Here is a 12,063-nt window from a genome sequence, read left to right on the forward strand (position 1 = left end):
AAAGTCATCTTTCAAACCTGGTTGCTCTTTAAAGGTTGGTGGTTTAAGTCAATGATGATGGTTTAAGTCCAATTGAAGATGAGTTTCACTGCAGACTTGATTAGAAAGGCTTGAGGAAAGTGGAAAATCAATGAGGCTTGAATGTAAACTCGATCAGTATGGCCGAGAGTACAACAAATGGGTTTCCCAAATACTAATATCTTAAAAAACCTCAACGCCCTTAAATGTCTGGGGATCTTTATATTACTTTCTGCCTGCAGCCAAGGTGTAGATAAGGGTAATAATCCTAAACTGGTTAAAAATGCATTTTTCTGTATAAAGTGACTTTTGGGCTGAGGATGGAAAGACAGGAAAGAAGTTTTGTGTCCTGAAAAGTCAGCTAAATCTCACCTTTCTCATCTGTATTGTGGTCTGTGATTCCCATGCACACAATATAGGTGGACGTGGTATGTCGGGGACATCATTTTTTAGGGGCAATGCAGGGATGGGACTGTTATGAACAGAGAGAAGAACTTTTCATATCATTTTGTCTCTCTCAAAAAAATATAGCCAGAGTGTAAATGTCAGCGGTGGCAAAGAAATACAGAGATGTATTTCAGTCCTCTCCCAACAATGTGCGTTGATTAGCAACAACTTGGCTTTTATCCCATCAACTAAGACGAGTCCTAAGCCCCTTTCTGTGTGAGATCACTGCATCTCATACTTTCCTTTTTAGTGCATTTAAATTTTTCCTTAGTGCATTGTTAAATTTGCAGGAGTAACGCACCGTGTCAGTGCCGGCAGCTGATCTCGGGAGCTCTCAGCGCATCGACCAAGCGCTGTCTCTTCGTGTTCCTGATGGGAGCTGAGAGGTGACATCTGCTCCGGGATGGGGCCGGTATCGCTGGGGGCGATGGCAGAGAAACGATGGCTTCTTGTACGCGACAGCCCCAGGCAGCTGCCCCTTGTGTCCTAATATTTCTAATTCTGACAGTGAAATGGAGTGCAAGTAATTGCAAAAACCTATAGGTTAAATATTTTGATTTTTTTTTTTTTTTTTTAAAAAAAAAACCCTCTTCATCCCTCCTCCCTGTTTTGTAATGACCTCACTTTGCCTCCAGCAAGAAAATGGAACTAATTTTGTTGACTTGTCTTTTTAAATACTCGTTATTGGATTTACTCAACCTCTTTTGCTGATGTGGAGAGCAGTGCTGGCCTTGTGCCAGCTGAATAATTCGTAGTAATCTGAAAGCATTCGGTTAAAATGGTTTACGGTGCCCCTCACCGAACTTCTGCTTTACGTAAAATGATTCTCATGAAACTTCAAGGTATGTTGGGTTAGTTGGGCCGATGAGCATTTTGAAACAAATCCTTTGAGTATGGAAAAGATGGACCAGCTGAAATATTTGCAATGCTGCTGAATCCGAAGAAAAAATTTAATCATTTCAGAAAAGTGAATTGTGTAACTTTTTTAGGAAGGATCTTGGAAAATGTTTTTACAGTGAGGTCTAGTGGTTTTTAGGGAGAGATTTGTGATCTTACATTGTATTTTGAAGTGGCAAAATTATAGTTTCTCCTTTTAGGAATTACGTTTGATTCTTGTAAATCGGGTTGTAGTATTGGGGACAATGTGGCATATTTTCTAGGTGATGATGTGCTTGTGGAAACTCATTTAGATCTGGATATCGCGGAGTGCCTGCAGTTCCCGTCTCAGTTGTCCTTCATGTAAATAAAAGGTAGAAATGAAACCAGCTGTGTTATCTGAGCCTGTTCCACTACAATCAGCATCACATTTCAGTTCCTTTCCTGCCCTTGGCTGTGTCCTGTCCCCTTTCAAGGACAGGGACGCCAGGTTAGTGGTGTTTTTTTATCTTAAATACAGGTCCTGCTCTGTGTCTGCTCCCGACTGTGAGGAAATACACTTTGATGGAGAGATGCACAGTGGTCCTTGCTTGGTTTTGGGCGGACTTATGGTCTTAGTAAAACCAACCGTGTGTTCATGTTTCTCATCGCTCTACACTGATGTTCAATATACCTGATAGAACATTTAGAGTTGCAGCAATATTTTGGAAACTGTGGTCTGCTTGTGGAAATAATTTGTCTGTAGGGCTTGAATCAAATGAAGAGTCCCCTACGGAAACAGGTGAAGGTTACGATGGCCTTGCTTGCTGTAACGAGCCCTTCTCCTGGGACATTTGGAGATAGAAAACAAGGTCTAGAAATCGTTTCAAGCTCATGGAAGCTATTTGGTTGCTCTCTAATTTAAAAGTTGTAGTAATTAAAAAAAAAAGCTTCTAGAAACTTAAGGATAATGTTTATAATCAATCCTTCAAGGCAGATTTGTTAAATGGAGAATCGTCTTTTTCTGTTACTGATGCTATCTTTATACCAGCAAAGGAAGTATCTAAAATATGCTGCAAATATTCTTATTGAAGGAAGAGGTTTAAAACCCATGCGTATGGCAGTTATTGGGGGGATGTCTGCATTTCATCTCCTGTGTCGAGTGGAATTGATGGTTTTCTATACTGAGACATGGAGATTGCCTTACGTTTTGTGGGGAAGAGGTGCCTTTGCTTCCCCTCGAGTGTGGAAAAGGAAAATTGAGAGAGACAGGTCGGCACACGGTGGAAAGTAAAAGGTGAGAGGGCCTGATGACTTTCTCTGGGAATAACCCTGCAACTGAAGCTAATAGCCCTTGAACAATTAGAAGAATCACCTTAGGAATGTTCAACCCCAAAATATCCTAGGGGAGGCTTTAGATTTATAGCAGATTTCAAAGAAAATGAATATACGAGGCGGAAGATTTTTCTCATATTGCATTTGGCATCCCATTTCAGGATAAGCGCGATTATCCGCTGCCTGCAATTAGGGCAAATGCTTTGTGAGCTGCCCGGCAGTAAATGCATGAACAGATGTCGAAGAAGCATTTTGCAGACCCGGCTTAAAAGAGCTTCTCTTTCTCTCCATGATCTTTCTCCTCAGGATGTGGAATTATCTTTGAGATGTTTAATACTCTTCTGCTGCAATCTCTGTCATCTAATTGCTTAAACCATCTGAACATGCTTGACCTGTAACGGTGCAGACGGCCTGAGCTGTGCTCGAGGCCCATTTGTTTTAATCTTTCCTTTTTGAGGATGGACCAGAATTTCTCTCTCTTAGCGGTGCTCTATCCTAATGAAAAATCATGTCTGCCAATGGAAAGAAGGGGGAATCTCACCCCTCGCCTCTTATTCTGGGTGGAAAAATAGTCCTTCTAAAGCCACGTGAGGATGTGTGGAAGTACAAGTTGTGCTGAACAGAAAAGGAAAAGCAAATACCTTGTGCTAGTCTGAATTGAATATGCTTAGTTTTAATTTGTGCCCGCTGAAGCTCTGAAATCATTTTACTGCCAGTCTTGTGAATATTTCTATTTTTGCTGCTTGATCTCCAAAGAAACCAGATCTGCAACCTCCAGATGAGATTTTTTTTTTTTCAGAGAATATAATGAGATTCAGGCTGTTACCTTTAGTGGCTTAATTCTTACCTTATTGGACTAATACAGTGATTTAAAAAAAAAATGACAGAATGCTTTTGGATTTTATGTCCTCAAGAGCTACATCCCTCTGCTACCCTATTTAGTGTGGAGCTCTAGCGTGGCTGGTTAAGGTGGAAGCTGTGACCCAAGTGTGAGAATGAGATTGTGATCTGAGCTGCTATGTTTTTCTAGCTTTTGCCCAAAGCTGAGAAGATTCCAATGAAATGCAAAGTCTTTGTCCCCCAGTGTCGTTTTAATCCTTGTCTGTAGGTGCTGCTTGTTCTGCCTCATGTGGGGTGGCCACACGGCATGACCTCCTTGGAAATCAGGATGCTTTCTTCCTAACGTTCATCAGTGATGATAACCCAGAGGATATCAGAGGCACCCTAAAATACATGTTTATTACAGCGGTGTGTTTTGTCACAGCCTCTGCCATAGATACTTGATCAATCACTTCTTGCTTCATTTTAAAAAGGTGAAATATGGCATCCCTAATGGATGCATCGATTCCCTGGTACCAGTCGCCAAACATCGCTGAATTTCTGCAGACTTTGGTCAGCATATCTGCTCCAGCAAGAAAAGCAATAACTTGATGACCTTAAGGAGAAACTCAATTTATTTTGAACCAGGGCTTGTCGTTCCCATAGACCCACTAAGAGCTCTAGTCCTTGCTTGGTCATCTTCTATACATGTGTTTGGGTGCCAGCACCCATCTCTCACAGGCCATCCATAGCTCTTCGTCTGTGAAAACACACCATGCACATGCAAGAATTTTTTCCTTTTGCTGGTAATTTTTGTTTAAATAGTGGTTTTCTGTGATATTCTGATGCTTCAGTTTTAACTGAGCAAATCAAAAGTGGGTCTTGGTAACAGTACCTCCCATCCTGCAGAGGGTAGCAACCTAGTTAGTTAATTAATTAGTGTCTTGCATCCATTTTTCAAAATGCAGCTTGAATTCCTCTTGTATTTTTGCTTCTAGCCAAGCAGCTGAGGTGCTCCATGTTGCAATACTACACTGTTTATTAAAAATATCCCACATTCTTCAAAATAACCCTGTCTCCATGGTCCATCCAGCTCTTGCCTTCCCTATTCAAAATGTTGAGTGATGCCATTTAGTTTTCTTAGTCCCTCACATGAATTCCACAGTTATTTCAGGTAAATCGCAATCAATTAGAGCAGCCGTTGATTGCAGCTCTGCATCCTCGTGAGAGCTGCAGGTATAGAATTCAGAAACAAGCGAAGAATTTATTAAAAATAAGACTTACATAGGAAGCTTTGTCCCTAAGTGAGCAAAAAAATTAGCTGAAGTGCAGAGATTCCTGCTAAAAGCACTAACTGCTAATGGGTTGTGGTATATATAACACATATATATATCATATATATATTACTGGTGGTATTTCAAACATGCTGTCCTTTCAGTTTTAGAATATCAATATTACTTAGTGAAATATCAGCCTTGAGCTACTTTGACGACATGCATTATTAAATACTTGGCTAGCTTGCCCCTCTTATTTTTTTCCCTTCTCTTTTCGATATGAATGTTTTCAAAGATCTACAGAGCTTGTGTTTTCACGGAGCTGACAATAACTATTTTTAGTGAAGCTGTCATCTATAATTCAAGGGATTTTTCAGTGCTTGGATTGTGAGAAGGCTTTTGTTTTTAATTTAATGTCCCGATGCATTCAAAACACTCTTCTTTGAGTTTAAAAGCCACTCTTGTGTTGTGGCACTTACCTGACAGCTTGATTTCAAGATTCAGTATGTTGTTCTATGGTTAGTTTAAATGCAACATCCTATTTGTGCCCTTGCTTGTGAATTATTGTGATCTGTGGGATGAATGTTTTTGATAAATATGGCCTTTAGAAGAAAAAGACTTCTTTTTTCCGTAAACTAGTTGCTGGAAGTCTTGTTTCAAATATGACTCATCCTGTTTGATTCTTTTATTATTATTATTATTTGTAAGGTAACTAAGCAGATCTGGCAGCACAGCTTTAATATTCTTTGATGCTTTCAGGTCAGTGCTACAAGCTTTTGCACAATTCTGCGCTGAGACTAAACGCTAATTTTGTAGGATTTATAAGCGCTCCCTTTAAAGGGTGGAAGCTACCTGCATGGTCTGCCTATATATTCCTAAAATCTATAGGTTAAGTGACGCGCTAAGCTGTTTCAGATGCTGAACTCCGGGAGGAAATGGATAACGCGTGGCATCATCTCTTACTGAATATGAACCTCAGTCTAGTCCTGAGCAGCCGCTTTACTTATTTATTTTATCTTTTCTGCAGTTCTTGCTGCCGAGGGCTGACTTTCATTTATTGCAGAAAAGATGATCCTCTTTGGGGAAATGATTTCATCCGCAGCTGGAAAGCGGGCAGGAGCTGCAAGCAGAAGTGGCGAAGCGGAGCACAGAGCTCGCACGCCTTTTGCAGTTAGCTGAGGGTTGCCTCCATTTAAAGAGGATTTTAAAAGAACAAGGATGACCTTGTGTGGAAGCTTTGGCCATTTGTGTTTTGGAAATAAGAGTCAGAGCAGGAGAAACTGCGGCTGGCAGATGGGGATAGGTGAACATAGGACTGGAAGAATATGGACTTGCCAAAATAACTTTAATCCTATTCAGATGCTTGAGAAAAGCTGGAGTGTAGTGTTGCTTAAAGAATACGAGACAAACAGAGCAGGAAAATTGAAGAATTAGCTATTTAAACTCGGGTTTATTAGGAGGTATGCTTCACCTAAAATGGTAAAGTGGCATTTGGCTTCTGACCAGTCAGAGTTGCTTTTTATTGTTCAATTGAACCTTGAGAAGTATATATTCTATCAGTAGAAAAGCTCAAGTTCTTGTGTTGATGGGTTGCTGGGAGCGGGCAGGTAATAATTTAACTGAAATGTAATAAAACTGCGTTTGGAACACTGGAAAATTATATTTGAAGGGGTTTATTTGCCAAAAAGTGTTCTGTGAAAAGGCTTTAAAATCATCCTTTTCTTACAGTCAGTTGCCATCCATAATCCTCCGTAAAATGAGGAAAGAGAAAACATCAGTAACAACATTATTATATCTTCTCCTATCACTACCGCACTTCAATTTGACGTTGTGCCTAAGCTGTATTAACTTCTTCCAGGTAACTTCAAAGCTCTTAAGATTACAGGAAAAACATCTGAAATTATCAAGATATTATTTGACCCAGTAGTCAAAAATAGCGAGGTGACATTGAGATAGGTAAATTGTCTCTAATTTCTTTTTTAAAGGGAATTCCAGTACATGTATTGTAATGATCTTGATATATATCAGTATACTGATCCTTTTGACAGGATATGTATATCAATATATATTGATATATCAACAGTAAAAATACTCTTACTTTCTGATGAAATTGCAACATGAGAAATCATTTATTGATGAGAGCATCTAAAAATATATGTATTTTTTAATATATGCTGTTTATTTCCCTTCTCTCCAGAAATTTTCTAATGCAGCAACACGGTGGCATTTAGACGCTAGTGCGATGTATTTGTGTGATACTTATTGCTTTTGGGGAGCCCAGTATCTTTTGCTCGGTTCTTTTTTCAAGTGCGGTGCCTGTTGAAGCTGTGAGTGGTGCTGGGTAAGCCGCCAGGGCTGGATTAGATGCCTTCATTTCCCAGGTTTTGTTCTCCGAAGCTCTTGAGCTCTTCTAGGATCGAAGCTTCTTGTCCTTAACACCGGTGTAATTCCCGCATGCTGAAAAAGGTATTTTCTGCATCTGTTTTTGGGCTGGTGAGATGCTTCTCGCTGTGAACTCCTGTAGCCCTTGGCTGTGCCTCTCTGCTCTAACACTTTAGATCGTTCATTTTTAACTGTTTCAAAAAGATCTTTATTGTAAACAATGTTGTGGGTTTTTTTCAGGCTCTATATGTGGAATTTTGGGCTGCAAACAAAAATATAAATAGCTAGGCATGAGCTTTGTGGGGTAATAGGAAAATGTTGTGTCCATTTACGGTTTATCCAGCCCTTTCCTTGCTCTTATCTGCGCTGGTATTAGTGTGGTATTTGACAGCGATCTATGCTTTTGGGATATCAACTCCAGATTTGCTTCCAGTTAGGTTTTCAGAGACTCTATGTACACCTGTAAAGAACAAATCCAACCAGCAAAGCTGGCAAATCGGATAGTTTGGCTGTTCACTTGAACAGAATTGCTGTGCTGGTGGGGGATGCTCTGTCAGACGCCGATGCTCGAGCCCGGAGTTAATCTGGTAAAACTCGATGGTGCTGTAAAAGGAATTTCACCCCTTCTAAAAATGACAAATTGATCTGGGTGTTTGGAACAGGGTTGTCATGCCTCTGGCCAGTGACTAATTAATTAGTCATCAGAATACACAAAACAAGCTATTATGATGAGTCTGAGTCGTCCTCCTGAAAGTCTCCAAACACTTGGGATACACAAAGCATTTCCTTAGTTTCCAGTCTTGGCTGTTCAGTTTGCACTTCCCATTACTCACATAGGGAATATGAGACCAGCAAGCTTAAGTTAAACGTGTGCCGCCTTTGCAGCCTGAGAGAAGATTCAGCAGTTTCCTTTGATTATTATTTAAAAATATTTTTATTTTTTTGGTTTCTGACCAGAAAAGCTAAGGGAGCAGCTGGAGGGCACAATGGGCTTTCTTACCAGTCTTCATTTGTCAGAGCAAAGCTATTAATAATGTTGTATTTTTGCTAAGTACCCAGCATTTCTTGCATCCTCACTCAAACACTGTTTCATCGATGGAGCACATGGACACAGAGAATCAGCTTCCAAGCACTTCAGTGAGTGCCGCAAAAAAAGCTGATTATTTTAATACCTTAACACCGCTGCTGCTCTTTATGTGTAGGGTACGTGTTTCAGGAGAACAGTAGCGCGTCCACAAATCAAATGCAATGACTCAAGTTGCGAGCTGAAGAAAGAGGAAAGGTCAGAGGCAAGATTTGGTCTCCCAGCATCACGCGGAAAGGCTGTGACGGAAATGGAGATGGAAATCACTTCTCCCATTCAGTTGCCTCAGTCACAAGACCTCACCAAGCTTTCCTGTAGTACCTTTTTTATTTTATTTTATTTTTTCCCTCATGTGTGCCAGCAGCAGCATCTCTGCAGGAATCCTGCAGACAAGAGCTTCCTTTGCTTTGTAGCCCTGATTGATTCCTCGAACGCTGATACATCCCCTGCACAGAAAGTGCTGTGACCTTTAGAGGAAGAGTATGTGATTGTGTTATTATTCACATCCTGATTCAGTTCCTTGTTCATCAGAACGGTTTGCAACAACTTCTAGGAGTAACTCATTTTGCAACAGTTCTTCCCGTTATTTTTGAATATTTATTTTTTTCTTCCCATTCTCATTTTGTCTCAGCCAAAAGATCTGGCAGAAGCTGACAGATTTCCACATGAGATGCATCAACAAGACTGTGATAAACAGGTAGCAGCATCTTCCAGCTGCTTGAGGGAGAGGAACCGTTGAGTGGTTGTTGGACCCTATGGAATTATCGAAATCTCAAGACACGGGGTTATTCCAGGCTCTGGGAAGGAGTTCTCATCTGCCGAGGTGCTTTGTGTACCCATGGGCTTTTTCAGTAGCAAGAAATGTCAGATTCAAGTGTGGGTAAACTCTGAAAGAGAAGAAAGACCCCCAGTGCGCAGCAAGAAGCTTCCAGGTGACAAGCAGAAACACAAATCCCATCCTATAGCGTAGAAGTGAATAGACAAGAAGCTGATTGAGTTGCTTGAAGTGCTGAATAAAAATCAAAAACACAGGGAAAAGGAGACTCTTCTCAATTTTTCAAGCCACGGGAGAAGCCGGTGAGCTTAGGAACAACTTAGAGCCTGTTTTCAGTTATGCTTAGTGAGGGCAAATATACATCTTTGGGAATGATTTACAGAAGTTTGGGTTGTATATTCACAACTTCTTCTTTTATATTCTGGGAACCCTCCTCGGAGGCTGAGTAGACATCTCTGACCATACAGGCGTGACAGTGTGGGATCGCCCCTGCTTGCAGAAATATTTCCCCTAACGAGAAGCGTGGTGGTTAATGCTGACCAAGCGGGATTTCTCCTTTTATTATAACCCTTGGCAATAACAGCCAAAAATCAGTTTATGAATCCACCTTAGACTGGGGATATCGAGAGGGTTTATCTACAAAATCAGATTTTTAGGTATATCCGTGTTGGTTGTGAACTCCTGGGCAAGATGAAATAAATTTACCAAGGGAGAAGAATTCTCGATTGCAGAATTGGCACCAAACAGAAAATTTTAAGGGGAAAGAACCCACCAAAACACTAAAAGGTATAGTTGGTATCTCCTGCCATCTCATGTGTGTCCTCGCAGTCCCAGGGGCTGCGTTTCGGTTGAGAATCGTTGTGCTGGGTCCAGCAGCGACTCTGCTGCTGCCGAGCATCTGCAAGCGTGTCTGTGCTCCTGCTTTCATTTTCTCTTCTAATTTAGGTCATCTCAGTGCGTTGGCATCCCGCTTAGGTGCTTCAGTCCAAATAAAGCACTTTGAAATGTATCCAAAAGACCTTTCTTCTGTATATGGACAACCTTGGAGTGCTGATTTTTTTCTTCCCCCCCCCGCCATCCAAGCTTATCATTCCTTTTGAAGAAGTAAATTCAAATTGTGATTACAAATGTAATTGAAGAATGTCCTTGCTCGTTGCAGAAGAGCTGGACTAGGTGACCTTTAAAGGTCCCTTCTAAACCAAAACTTTCTATGATCGCTATAACGCTTATGGATCTCATATTTTTTGTGTTAGATGTACCGTTCTTTTGAGTGAAACTCATTTTATAGAGATTTTGCATGCGATTTTACTGCAAAGCAGTCCCCTTTGCACCTCCTGCCTGGCTCCATAAATCTTCGTTTTAGACAGCACCAACTCGTGCAATTGCACATGAGGATCTTTGAGACATATCAACACAGATGATTGAGCGACAATAATGTTTCTCTCCCAGGGAAAAAGTGATAAAAAGGAGGGGGTTAAGCATTATATAGATCATCAAACCCCAGGTTCCAGTAAAATTTGGGGAATGACCTATTAGAGAGCAGCATATGGGAAAGGGACCTGGGGGTCCTGGGGACAGCAGGGTGACCATGAGCCAGCACTGGGCCCTTGTGGCCAGGAAGCCAATGGGACCTGGGGTGGGTTAGAAGGGGGTGGTCAGTAGGTCCGAGAGGTTCTCCTGCCCCTCTGCTCTGCCCTGGGGAGACCACACCTGGAATCTTGTGTCCAGCTGTGGCCCCTCAGTTCCAGCAGGACAGGGAACTGCTGCAGAGAGTCCAGCGCAGCCACCAAGATGCTGCAGGGAGTGGAGCATCTCCCGTGTGAGGAAAGGCTGAGGGAGCTGGGGCTCTGGAGCTGGACAAGAGGACACTGAGGGGGGACTCATTCCTGGGGATCAATATGGAAGGGTGAGTGTCAGGAGGATGGAGCCAGGCTCTGCTGGTGACAACCAGTGACAGGACAAGGGACAATGGGTGCAAACTGGAACACAGGAGGTTCCACTTAAATACATGGAGTAACTTGTTTGGGGTGAGGGTGGCAGAGCCTGGCCCAGGCTGCCCAGGGGGGTTGTGGAGTCTCCTTCTCTGCAGACATTGCAACCCGCCTGGACACCTTCCTGTGTAACCTCATCTGGGTGTTCCTGCTCCATGGGGGGATTGCACTGGATGAGCTTTCCAGGGCCCTTCAACCCCTGACACTCTGTGATTCTGTGATGTGTAAAACTGTGCAATAATCCAGATGCTGAGCATCTCCCTGGGCTTTTCTGCCCGTCTAGGCCATGGTAGTTTGTGCAGCATCAGCTGTCCCAGCTGTGTCAGTCTGGCATCGCTTTGGGTGGCGCGGGCTTGTTATTTTGGGTACCTGCAGCACGAGGCTATTTGCTGCTGCAGAAGAGAAATTCCAAGAGCTCTCGTGCTGATATATTCAGATTAAGCAGTGGAGTGTGTTTAAATTGGCCATTTCTTTATCAATTTCTGCCCTCTATGGTATGCATTTGACGTACCGGTGGGTGGATAAATCCAGCAACACAACTTGTTGAAATTATCTGAGGATCAGGAGAAAGGAGAAATTGTCACTATTTTTGTAGTCCCTTGTCTGGTTATGGGATGTTATATTAAAATGGAGTGAACTTTGCTTCCAGAATTGCCCCTTTAGCAGCCCCAGCACTGACACTACTCTGTTTTTTTTCCAAATCATTCAATATTTGGCAAACTCTGTCCCTGGTTCAGGCTTTAGCTGTCACAAATTATTTATGATGCGTCCAGCGGCCGGTTTATTTTGGATTTTTGCCGTGTGTTGCTTACGCTGTCCCTGAAAATGAAAATACCGAGATGGTTTTTTCTGAATGGAAAAATAAGAAACAGCATGACTGAAAGTCTCCAATTTAATTTCCTTTCTGACCGTAATTGGAGCATCCTCATTTGTTTGATATCCCGCACGGAATAACGCTTGCTAAAAAATGCAACTCACTATATGTGCTCATATATATGTTTAATTAGAGAAAGTGCATTTGCTACCAGTGTTTATGTATATTAAACTGTGGTCAACTAGTAAAAGCTTGCACATAATGGAAAA

The 12,063-nt window shown here is 41.8% G+C and overlaps 1 protein-coding gene across 6 annotated transcripts in view; it reads left to right on the top strand.

Moving 5' to 3' along the window:
• Nucleotides 1-12,063, top strand: part of MYO9A (myosin IXA) — a 160,170-nt gene that overhangs the window by 15,885 nt on the left and 132,222 nt on the right. The gene's annotated exons all lie outside the window — the stretch shown is intronic.

This window comes from Streptopelia decaocto (genome assembly GCF_964273445.1).
Source record: "Streptopelia decaocto genome assembly, chromosome: 9".
Taxonomy (NCBI): Eukaryota; Metazoa; Chordata; class Aves; order Columbiformes; family Columbidae; genus Streptopelia; species Streptopelia decaocto.